This window comes from Vespa velutina, chromosome 20, assembly GCF_912470025.1.
Source record: "Vespa velutina chromosome 20, iVesVel2.1, whole genome shotgun sequence".
NCBI lineage: Eukaryota > Metazoa > Arthropoda > Insecta > Hymenoptera > Vespidae > Vespa > Vespa velutina.
The window spans coordinates 757679-770258 of record NC_062207.1 but is presented as its reverse complement, the minus strand read 5'-3'; the positions used below and the strand labels follow the sequence as shown (position 1 = coordinate 770258).

At 28.1% G+C, this 12580-nt stretch overlaps 2 long non-coding RNA genes across 2 annotated transcripts in view; both read right to left on the bottom strand.

Annotated features, from left to right (window-relative positions):
- The window catches only part of LOC124956149, a 35511-nt gene extending 29254 nt beyond the window's left edge, over positions 1–6257 (bottom strand). The window contains exons 1-2 of the long non-coding RNA XR_007103125.1: positions 6121–6257; positions 5872–6027 (exon numbers count right to left, since the gene is read on the bottom strand). This is a non-coding gene — a long non-coding RNA (uncharacterized LOC124956149). The remainder of the gene's footprint in view (positions 1–5871; positions 6028–6120) is intronic.
- Positions 6258–6305: 48 nt separating this feature from the next.
- LOC124956151 lies at positions 6306–7262 on the bottom strand. The gene is made up of 3 exons (XR_007103127.1): positions 6905–7262; positions 6594–6773; positions 6306–6504 (listed from the first exon to the last, which is right to left on the bottom strand). It is a non-coding gene; the product is annotated as an uncharacterized LOC124956151 (long non-coding RNA).
- Positions 7263–12580: the final 5318 nt, after the last annotated feature.

Genomic DNA, 12580 nt, shown 5'->3' with positions numbered 1-12580 from the left:
CAAAGCAATTGTATCTAATGTCGATGGACACGTGAATATAAGTCTTTAATATACAGAAGTATGTGGAAAAAGTTTAAGTTCCTACAGTCAAGATAGAAGAATTCGAAATAGTCGACGAAGCGAATGACTCTGTCTTAGGGCGTGACTCACACGCTTCCGACAACATAGAGAGTGCTTATTACGAAGACTCATGCATGCATAACGTAAAAAAACAAGCAGAAAAAATTTCTCTAAACCGAGAAATATCTTCCGATCCCTCTTTTCTTCGTACAAAACTTTCTCACTTCGGACGACACTGCAGAACGATCTCTAAAATAGATGAAAATTGTTTCAGACAAATACTAGAGTACATAAATTTAGAAACATTGAATAAAAACGAAAAAGGAGTAGCGAAAGAAATGATTAAAAACGCTCTAGACCTATTCCACTTATCAGGCGATAAGTTAACACATATGCGATGTGTTAAACATGCTAGACACAAGATCGGTATCCATGCGACAATATCGATTTCCGCTTTAATTTCTTTTAAAGAAGAAATTAACAAAAAATAAACGAGCTAATAAAAAATGAGGTGTCACCCTATAATTCTCCTTTATGGATCGTACCAAAAACGGCATACTGGAACGGAAACAAAAGATGGAGGCTTGTCATTGACTACCATATGCTTAACGAAGAAACAATTAGGACAGTAATCCTCTACCCAATATAACCGAAATTCTAAATCAGCTGAGTTGCGCTAAATATTTCAGCACTATTGACTTAGCTTCAGGTTTTCATCAAATCGAAATGAATAAAGACGACGCACAGAAAACAGCATTTTCAACCCCATACGGGCACTACGAATTTATTCGCATGCCCTTTCATTTAAAAAACGCACCACGAACGTCTCAAAGACTGATGAATTCCGTTCTCTCCGGATTACAGGCAAGCGAACTGTTTGTTTATTTGGAAGATATAGTTATATATTCGAGCTCCTTCAACGAACACATCAATAAATTTAAAAAACTCTCAAATAGGTTAAGAGAGACAGGACTCAAGTTACATCCAGATAAGTTAAATACGAAGAGAGTCACGACCGCGCATTTAGTCACCTAAGGGACCTCTTATGTAAGGAACTTCTCCTTCAATATCCTGACTTTTCCAAACTATTCCTAGTAACTACAGACACTTCAAAATTTGCCATAGGCGGAATTTCGAGTCAGGGAGAAATCGTGCAAAATCTGCCCATCGCTTACACATCGCGTTTATTAAATCAGGCCGAGCAAAATTATTTAACATTAGAGAAGGAATTACTCTCCATAATATACGCAGTCAATCATTTTCGACCGTATTTATACGATAATTAATTCAGTTTGGTCACCGACCATAAACCTTTGGTCTGGCTGAACTCGATAAAAGATCCAACTTCAAGATTGATCCAATGGCAACTTAAACTAGCAAAGTACGATTATAATGTTATTTACGAAGCAAGGAAAAGAAACGCAAACGCCGATGCCTTATATCAAAACCACATAGATTTATATAAACAAGTCCTTCCGATAGCAGGGGCCAGCTCGAGTGATGAAGATCTTTATGAACCAAGAAATAAACGATTTACTTTTAAAGAGTCCCACGAAAAACTAAGCATTGACTCTTCGGTAACGCGAAACGAAACGATTCAGAAAACCTTCACTACATACGACATGACCAATGTAACTCGAGACAAAGACAGAAATGATAACGAAACGTCAACAGTCAACGAAAATGAAACAAGCAATAAAGAAGAATAATTATGACGTACTGTATAAGGGGCCAGCGGTAAAACTGATACCCGCCGAGTACAGTAAGAGTCCGACACTGTACATATTTATGACGCAAGATGTCACCATTACGCTCACACGCACTAATGATTTCTCATTGGGCGGGTATATTCTGTCACGCACAGAGCAACCAAAGATATTCATACTAGAAACATCTCTTGGTAGAATTTTCAAGAGTAAAACAAGACCTTTGTGGAAATCTGGACATGTTCGCATATGTAAATTCTAAATTCATCTTCGTAGAACGAGACATCAAAACGCAACTAACCACTCTATATATAGACATCACGAGACAAAAGTGCATCCTGGAACAAGTCTTGAAAATTGCACTTTCACTATTATCCATCGCACCAGATGAAATGGCCTATACGATAATGAAGAAACCTGGATATATGGCCATTCCCACAGACGAAGTAATACACTTAATTAAATGTATACTGACCGAAGAAAAAATAAGGCAAGTGCAGGAATGCTACAAGGAACTTCCAGTAAGACACAAATCGTGCTTTTGAACAACTTATAGGTGATTTTCGTGATGAAGCATCTTTAATAGTTACAGCAGATAAAACAATAACAAAATAGACTATCATGTATATTAAAACTGTTGTAGATTCCAACATTACTATAACTCATAGGTACATTTTAATTTCAAAATCAAAAACGCACAAAAAAGAAAGTATATTTTTTAATTATATTAACATTATTTTTCTATACTTTCGGAGATGAGCCATACGCAGAAAGTCCCAAATTAACACCATCGAATATGGGAAAGACGCTTGTAATATATTATAATTCGAAATATATCACAGTAATTGCAAAATATATTGTTAATACTTAACATACCAAATATTTCGTGTATATTTGCATATTTTTCGTACATATTTGCATATGTTTTCGTGGATAAATATCATATGTTACTAACATATTTATCGTGCATAAACATCCGGAGTCTACCGATAATAAAGAAGGTACTAGTCATTAATCATCAGATCAATGGATTTGAGTCAAGTAAAAAGTAATAAAATAAAGATCTGGAATTACATTGAGATTTTTGGCATAAAATTAATAATAACCAGAGAGCAAACAAAATTAAACATAACCAGAAGACTATATAAGATAAGCAAACTTGGGGACATACTAAATCAAAATTTTTGTAAATATTACAATCTTGATGAAGTAGTTGATGTATGTATTAATGAATCATTAGTACCACTGAAGAGAATTGCATAATTCTCAAATAATTTTTAAAACAGAAGTACCATAAAAATAATATTAAACTATTTAAATTATTTTATGATCTAAGATATACATATCAATTTCAAATATATTCTGGAAAAAAATCAAACGCACTATGTTCAAAACTAACAAGTCTTGTAATGAGCGTGTGTAACAATATACCGCATAAAGGCAACACAATTTACGCAGACAATTGGTATACCAATATGATTTTAGCTAAAAAATTAATTGCTTGTAACTCTCATTTGGTAGAAACTATAAGGAAAAACCGAAAAAGAATATCCGTAGAAGTTAAACTAAAAAAATTAAAACAAGACAAGTTGATTGCAATGCAAAATAGGAAAAGGATTATGATTATTAAACAACAGACGAGATATTTTAATAACTTCCACAAAATATTTGGCGCAAACAGTAACTGTATGCAAAAATAATTACACACGTGAAATACTAACAGTAGTTTTAAATTACAATGTAGGAAAATGAGATGTGATTTGTCCGATCAGAAGATAGGATATTCTACACCATACAGAAAAACACACATACGGTATATAAAATTAGCTAACGCATTGTTATTAAATACATCAGCTACAAATATATAAACTGATAACGAAAAAGGAAAAATAAAAATCTCTGACTTTAGAATAAAACTATCAATGCATCTAACACAGTGCAGTAATGTAGAAATACTAGGGCCATCAAATATATCTATCCGAAGAAGAGTAAACCATGGAATGTAAAAGAAGGTACTAGAATACACGGTGTGAAAATTTTACAATGTTAGCAAAAAAATTTGGCAAGTTTTAGAACAAAGAGTGCTAAAATTCAGACAAAAAGCAATATACTTCCCAGATTGTATCGATCAGCTACATTTATGTTTGAAATGTTTTAGTGCAATATATCAATAGATAGAAGATTTGATAAAAATTAATTTTTCATTTTTGATTTTAAGCAAAATAAGCAAAATTATAACGCGACTGAAGTTCCTGTAAATTGTGATGAAATAAAATTATATTATGTATAATAATAATTAAGATAAAAAAAAAGTAAAAATAAAAATTCAAATGACTGCTCTGAAAGAGTCATTACAAAATAGCGAATATTTGGAAAGAATATACCATCCATTAGATTTTTACAAATTACTACATTTTTGCATTTAACAAATAATGATACAGTTGACAATACAGACTGATTACATAAAATAAAAGTTATAAAAAATTTGTTTATTCATAAATTCAAAAATGTATACACATGGATGTCACCATTAATAAATCATTAATGCTATTTAAGAGACTTATTCCATATAAACAATATAATCCAACCTACAAAGATTTGGCATAATAATTAATAAATGATATGAATCAGCGTCAAATTATTGCTATTTTCAACAAATTATTTTATATATTGAAAAATAATATGCGTCGCCTAAACTGTTTTTAACAATAATTAAAAATAAAACTCATGGAACTATGCGTTTTAATAAAACCAATATACCAATTTAGTAAAACCAATATAGATTTTATCGGTACAAAATTAAAAACGGGAAAATATAACTGAATCGATAAAATAAATGAAACGTTTATGCCATTTCTACAAAGTACAAAACTGCAGAAATAACTGATTGTAGGGAAGAATAAATTCAATTCAATCGTATTTTGAAACCAAAATATGTCACTAAATATAATAAAAGCATGATTGAAATTAATCGCTAATTTCTTTCCGTATTATGAGATAATATATAAAAATATATAGAAAATTTTTCGTATATACATTCGACAAGGCACTTTTTAATAGATATATACTGTACGAAACAATAAATAAAGAAAAAAAACAAAGTTATACTGAATATAGAATAAATATTATAGAATTATTATTAAAAACTGCACAATTAGTGGATTACGAAAAACGATTTAAAATAACTTATGGAATAGCCATAAACATCACGAAAACTATAGATGCAATATTGGGCTCATTTTTCAAAGAATATAAACAAAACAATAAAAAAAAACCATGAAAATAAAAAAACAATTTAACAATATCAAAAAATAAATAAGAGCTTATAAAATTAATAAAAAATATAAGAAATCCATTGAAACAACATGGAAATACAAAAGATGCCAAATTGTGTTAAATGCACTATAGTGCATTGAAAGATATCACACAACTAACGATTACTAATTTTTTGTAAACATTAGAAATTAAAAATAAGTATATCTTCACAAATTGAAATAAAATGTTACTAGTATTTCTGGGCCAAAAATTATTTCATTTTACTGGATGAATTGTTCTCGATTATTACATCTAAAGAAGATCTCGAAAGACTTACTTTTTGTGTTACGATCTGTTTGATTATATTATAACGTTTAAATGCATGTGCAAAAATATATTTATTCAAATTAATCAGATTTTATAGTTTTTATAATAATAAATTTCGTTAACATCCACATAATTGGCACACGTTCAAACATGCATAGTCAAAATGCTGCAGAAGCCAACGTGTGAGTGCCTTCGTCACCAATTATGACAACCAATCGCACTTAAATCACACTTCAGAGTTGTTGCATGACTCGTATTAATTAAATGACTCATTAATAAAACAAGAAAATACTATCCTAAGCTAATGAAACTAGACTATGGCCAATAAAAAAACAATTAAAACTGTACCATTCAAGTGTAAATCAAGTGTAAATACCAATTCAAGAGTAAATCCAAAAAGTTAATTATTAATAGCTATTCGTCAACAATTAATAGAAAAAATTACAACTAGTAACTCATGTCAAGCCGAATATTTCATCCTCGACATAATATATACTAGAGGAACTTAAATTTGTTCACTTACTGCTTAAGATTCACATTAGCTCAAAAACATTCGCCCCGTTGTAGCTCGAAATTTATGTAAGCTGTTCCGTAATAAGTCCAAAATGAAATAAATCGACGTAGATAGAAAATTAATTAGATTGAATTTGTAATACATTGACTTAATGACAATGCAAATCTGAAAAAGGATTAAACACAATTTTTATTAAATTTATCGTAATAAAAAAAAATGTAGAATTATATTAGCTACTAAATTTAAACATTTATTTACCAATATTATTCTACAGAAGTATAATAGGTCCTTGATCATCTTGCATGATGCACTGACTCAAATGCGTAATAATTATTTAATAATTAAGAGGCAAACAATGAATTTAATTTGCGAATATCTATTGCTTGATTTATATACAGTATGTCTGATTGTAGAAAAAAAGAAAAAGAAAATTCTATACGAACAAATATTGACGCTATGACTCCTTTGCACCCAAGTTATTCATACAGGCATATTCCTAAAAGTTTTTTAAAATCATAAAACGCAAACAAATTTAAATTAACCGAAAAAAATTAACAACAAATCTATTTCACTATTCCTTCTTTATTTTATCGAAACAAAGATCGATTCATCTATGGCTGCACGAACAACTGCAATCATAATCTGAAAAAAAATAATTACAATATCATTGTACAATACAAAAAAATTGTTGAAAGTATAGTCAAAAAATAAAAGAATACTCAAATTCTTACTTATAAAAAGTAATAATGAAATAAACAAAAACACTGTAACAGTTTAGTACGGTGCAATATAATCCAACGAAACCAATTATGTATGCGTGAGAGGGGAATAACTAACCCGATACGATAGATGCACGGTGGCGACAGATACCGTTGCTTGTTTCCTAGTTCATATTTTGACCATACCTGTCGCTAAGATCGCACACACTTAGTGTAAAAGGTAGTTAACGTTAAATTCAACTAATAGTTTAAGTATTGGTAATATCAAAGGTCAATTTGTAATTTATTTTACTTTATAAAAATAACTATGACGTTGTAGTTACCCAATTTGCTTTGGCGCAATAATAGCAATTACGACGATATCGTTACGGCTGTAACACGTTCTCCGGCAATACATGTAACTAACACGCTTCGGCGCCACCAAACGCACATGTGGGAAACTAATCAAACAAAGTGAGACACAACAAAGATGCCGAAAACAAAGTAAACGACAAAAATGCCGGGAACACAAAAGAAATCATTTATTCTTTCTTGGACTCTTCTTGAAGTCATGGCCGTAGCTGTTGAAAGTCACAGTATTATACCTATTGTATATCGAACAAAGCTAAATAAAAATATTACTATTGTTATTTGATGTGCAAAGTTTCGGCGCGTAAACTATAGATGACATTTCTTATTATTAGATCGAACATTAGTTCGGAATAGGGCTGTACATGAATAAGGTATAATTTACTTATACATTTTTATGTAAAGAATTCAAAAAGTACACAATAAGTTAATATGATATCTATAAATGTAATTATTGTGACTTCTTATCCTTCGAAAAAATCACTTGCGCGAATGCCAATATAGTGGCATAACTTTCAAAAAGATAACATGCGAAAGCCATTATAATGGCATTTAGTAACTAAAAGGTTAAAAGATCATATGCGATATGTACGGCGTAGAACGAACCAGTTGCGAGAATGTTTTTACGTGAGCTTAGACGAAGCTGTGTTTATTTGGTTAGAATAATAATTAACCATCGTCACGGAAAAGTCACAAAAAATGCTCAAAGTGGCTAAGGTAAAATGATTATTATACATTAGTATATTTAATTTTATAATTATAAATTATAGCATACACAACTTATAATTGTAATATTTATTCACAATTAAAATTTTTTTAGGTGAAAAACAAAGCACCCGAGAAAATTTAAATCGTAGCAAAACAGCTACTAAGAGAAGCAAAGAAAAAAATCTTGATGCAATAATGTTAATCCTATCTATAATTTTACATAGAGAAGAATTCATTTGTAAGTATTCCCTTTTAGCCACCTAAGCAGAAAATATAAAATCCCCATAAATTGGCTGATTATCATTATGGAAAATGAAATATCTATAACGACAATATGTGTAAGAATCAAATGGTTATAACGAATCTGATGAAATATGCCCGATGGGAAGAAAGTCAGAAACAATGCAAAGAGCAAGATACCTTAAATACAAGAAATAGGACATTTTATAGTCTTAGTTGTATTAGAAATATTTCAAGGTTTTATATGTCCAATTTATTTTAAATTCGTATAGGAACGTGCGCTAGATGTTGATCATAGAAACATTACATTATGGCTATATTATATTGAAATTGAAATGCGCTATAAGTAAACAAATTATACCAGAAATTTATTAGATCTTGCAGTCACAATTTTACATACAACAAATCAATTTTGATACAAATACACATATATGGAAGAAATATTAGAAAATATTACTGATAAGATTTGATATAAAATTAGAGATTATTTTTTATTATCTAACTTGATTTTATAGAGATTTATTATAGAAACACGTCACTTTTTTGAGCGATGGATGGAATGGGGACCTGACTAACAGACATGGCAAACATATATTAAATTTGAATTACGAAATAAAGAGATACAAAGAGCTAGATAGAGATATATAATTGTATAGGGAGATATATAGTTTTGTAATAAATGTAGGACGCAAAGTTTATGAAGATGTTATAAACTTTTTCGGAAATGAGAGTTTAAATGAAAAGCTATTTACAGCATTCGCAAGATTTGAAGAAGGGACAGAAAGAAGTATTATTTTAAGATAACAATATATTCAATATCTCTGTTATAATAAATATAATTTTAATATTTCTCTGATAGCATTATAGAGCAAAAATAATTTCTAAGTTTGCTTTAAACAATATTTCAAAAGAAAGAACAAAAGAAATATATAATGCATATACCATACACGAAAAGAAATATGGTGATTTTGCAATTAATTCATACAATAAAGATTAAGATTTATTTAATACGAAATATGAATTAAAAAGTTTTAAGTATTAATATTAATTTGTATAAATTTATAAAAAAATAACACAAATTTCATAACATTTTTAAATAGACATTGAAGATGTAATAGTTAGCAAAAGAAAATATCAATATGAGCAAGAAGTCAAGGAAAATTCGTCTAACTATGATGCTTGATTTGACTATATGAGATTAGTAAAATCTGAAGGAAATCATAATGAACGAACTATAGCAAATGTCCCTTCTCCTAAAGTAATGAATATTTACATTTTAACAATTCTGAAGTCAAATTGAAGTTCCTTTGCATTAAATAAATTTTTATAGGAGTATGGAAACGATATATCTATGTGTACATAAATTATGCTTTGTACGAAAAAATAGGCACGGTAGTTATAAATAGATATTGCCAAATTTACAAGTACAGTTTATCTTATATAAAATTATTGTTATATATAAAGAGATAATTTTAGAATACTTTATTGTTGCATATAAAGATAGAATTTTATAATATTTTTTTTATTTTTTAGAATCTGTTTAGATCTTATTCTACATAAACATTTCACATTTTCTAAGATATGGCTATGTGATGCATACTTCGAAATACAACAAAAAAATTTGACTGTAGCGAGAAAAACATTAGTATGCTATGTATATATATATTATAATAATTTTTATTATTATTTATAAGTATTAAATTATTGTATTTGTAAATATTTAATTTCATTTATTTCAAGGTATGGTATTGGATGTGTATCCCAAAGACAGATTGTTCCGTGGTTACAATGATTTAGAGGTATAATCTAGAAAATTTGACAGATACAGGATTCAGTATGAGAAATTATTTGAATTTGCACTTCAAAACTACACAATGTGAATGATAGTAAATTACTTTTCTTATAATTACAGTTATCTTATGTTTTATTGTACTTATATTTATTTAATTGATATAATGTCTATAAAGTTTCTAAAAGAATTAGAAACTTTATTAGGGGACTTTGACTGTCATAGAGCTATTTATGAATTAGCTGTGTCTTGGACGAATTAAATTATATTTTTAGAAATTACTACTAAATATAATTAAAGCTGTCTTTTTCTTTTATTTTTATTTTTCATCAAAAACATGTTTAATATTTTTATTATTTTTATTATTTAGTTTCGATATGCCCGAACTTTTATGGAAGTCATACATAGATTCTGAAATATCTCAGGATGAAATACAAAATACTAGACAACTATTTGAGGGATTATTAGAACGAAATGTTCATGTCAAAGTAAGCGTGATTTCATGGTATGATTATATATATATATATAAAAAATTTAATTTACAATTCTTCTTACATTATAATACATGGTTGGATAACTTATGCTAAATTTGAATTAGTTAATTCTCCATCGGAAGATGATGTTGATAATGTTACCTTAGCTCATAGAATTTTTGAACGTGGGAATTGTTTACAAACGGTGACAAAGAAAGGAGAATATTACTTTTGGGAGCATGGAGAGATTTCGAAAATGAGAAAGGAGACAAACAGAGTTGGATTAAAATTAATGTCAAAATGCCTAGAAAAATTAAACGAAGAAGACGAATCGTTGAAGAAGATGGAGTATGTAGTTTTTATAACATACATTAAATAGTACAATAACATTAAATAGTTTTGTAAAGTCCTTCCAATTTTTAATATAAATTAAAAATAATCTATATTAAATTGAAGATATTCGGCTTTGGGAAAAAGTATTCGACTTCGTATTCCCAGAAGAAGAATACCAAAGAGCAAATCTTAACTTCTTGGCATTAGCGAAAGCTTGGATAAAGCAATAAATTTCTAGTGAAACTGCTCAAAATGAAAATTAACAATTAAAATCGGACAATTAAAAATAATTTATATCTTTTATATTATTATTATATTTATACTCTGTAAATAGGCAATATAAGTATTGTGGAGAATTTTATATTTATCTTGACTTATTTATAAAATGTAAAAGGTATAAAATTATGCTTTGATAGTTTCTTTTGTATAAATACAGTTTATATTCTATAAATAATAAACAATTTTCTATAATTTATATTTAAAATCTTTATATCTAAAATCCTGTATTATCACTTCTAGTAACTTATATTTAAAAGTGGTAATACAGAGATTTTACAATATATTATATTGTAAATATTACGAAATTTTACAATATATGTATTATAAAATAGGGAATTTAATTAAAGATTGCATTATTTTATGCAAAGTATTCAGAGGCTATTAGAAAGGTAGTAATTTAAAATAGTTTTTTCCATTAAGAACTTACAATAAACTATTATCACTCCGATTATTTAGTGCAATTAACGATCGTCAACTACCGTTGATATATGCTTGTTTATTAGGTTTGGAATATCTTACTTTAAATACGACCATAACATGCAAGTAATAATCTTCAAATCATTTTAAAACAATCTTTATACATTTCCAAGAAAAATATAATTTCGATAAAAATCAATAATCATATTTGATTTTGAAACTTTTTCTATGATTACATTCGCTTATCTTCTCAAATTAGCAGCAAATAATTTTTTTCTTTGTCGTCATAAAAGTGAAATGGATGCGTTTAGAATAAAATAAAAAAAAGATTAACTTAGATGCGAATAAAGATTATACGGAATTTGGAGACACGATTGAGTGGTCGAAAAGTAAAGTTAATAAGGAATAAAATAATTAATGTAATGCCTGATAAACAGACTTGGAATGATAAAATTAAATTAATGGTTAAATTATAATAAAGCAAATTATATTTGTGATATTGTAATATTTTATACTTCATTTTAAAATACATTCAGCTGATACCATTATGTATGAAAAATAATAATGGTCAAATGACCACCTTGGCTCTGTACGATCACGTGCATTCCCTTAGTCTAAATTTCGATTACATTCTCGTACAAATAGGACTCAATTTTATCAATAACACGAGTGATATTGTCCTCCCATCAATCGTCAAGTGACTTACTGGCTGAAAAATTTAAAGAATTAGTTATTTTGCGAAGTGATTACATTATTTGGTAACCAAGATCATATAATTTGGCTATTTTTTATGAAGCTATATTAAATCTATGCCAACAAATTGCAAACGATTGACAAGGGGCAATATTATTAAAAAAAAGACGGATGAACAAAATGTTTGATGAAAGTGCAGGATCAAATTGAAAAAATCTTATTATAATACATTGACACAATATAAACTTAATGTATATAATATATATACAAGCCAATTCGATTAACTCCACTTTTTGATTGTTTTCAAATTTATGTGTTAAACCATTTGATGCAGTCTACTTTTTATATTCATAATAAATTTCTTTAATTTCCGTTATTTAATACTGTTATTAATGAAATAAAAAATAATATATTTTTAACGATTATTCTAAGACTGTTCTATCTTATTCACTTTATACGTTCTTAAATGAAAGCTACATTTGCATTTATACATTTTACAATGTTTATTTAAATTTGTACTTTAAAGAGAATTTTAAAAAGAAATTTAAATTATTTCACCATATTTCTCCAGTTTTTGTTTTATGGAGTTAATCGATTTGACAAGTGAGTAGTTCATATATACAATAACCGCAAATAATAATGCAAATATACTCAAAATTATTCGTTTTATTCACAAAGAACAAATAGGTTTACGTTAAATCTAATCACCGTTACAAACA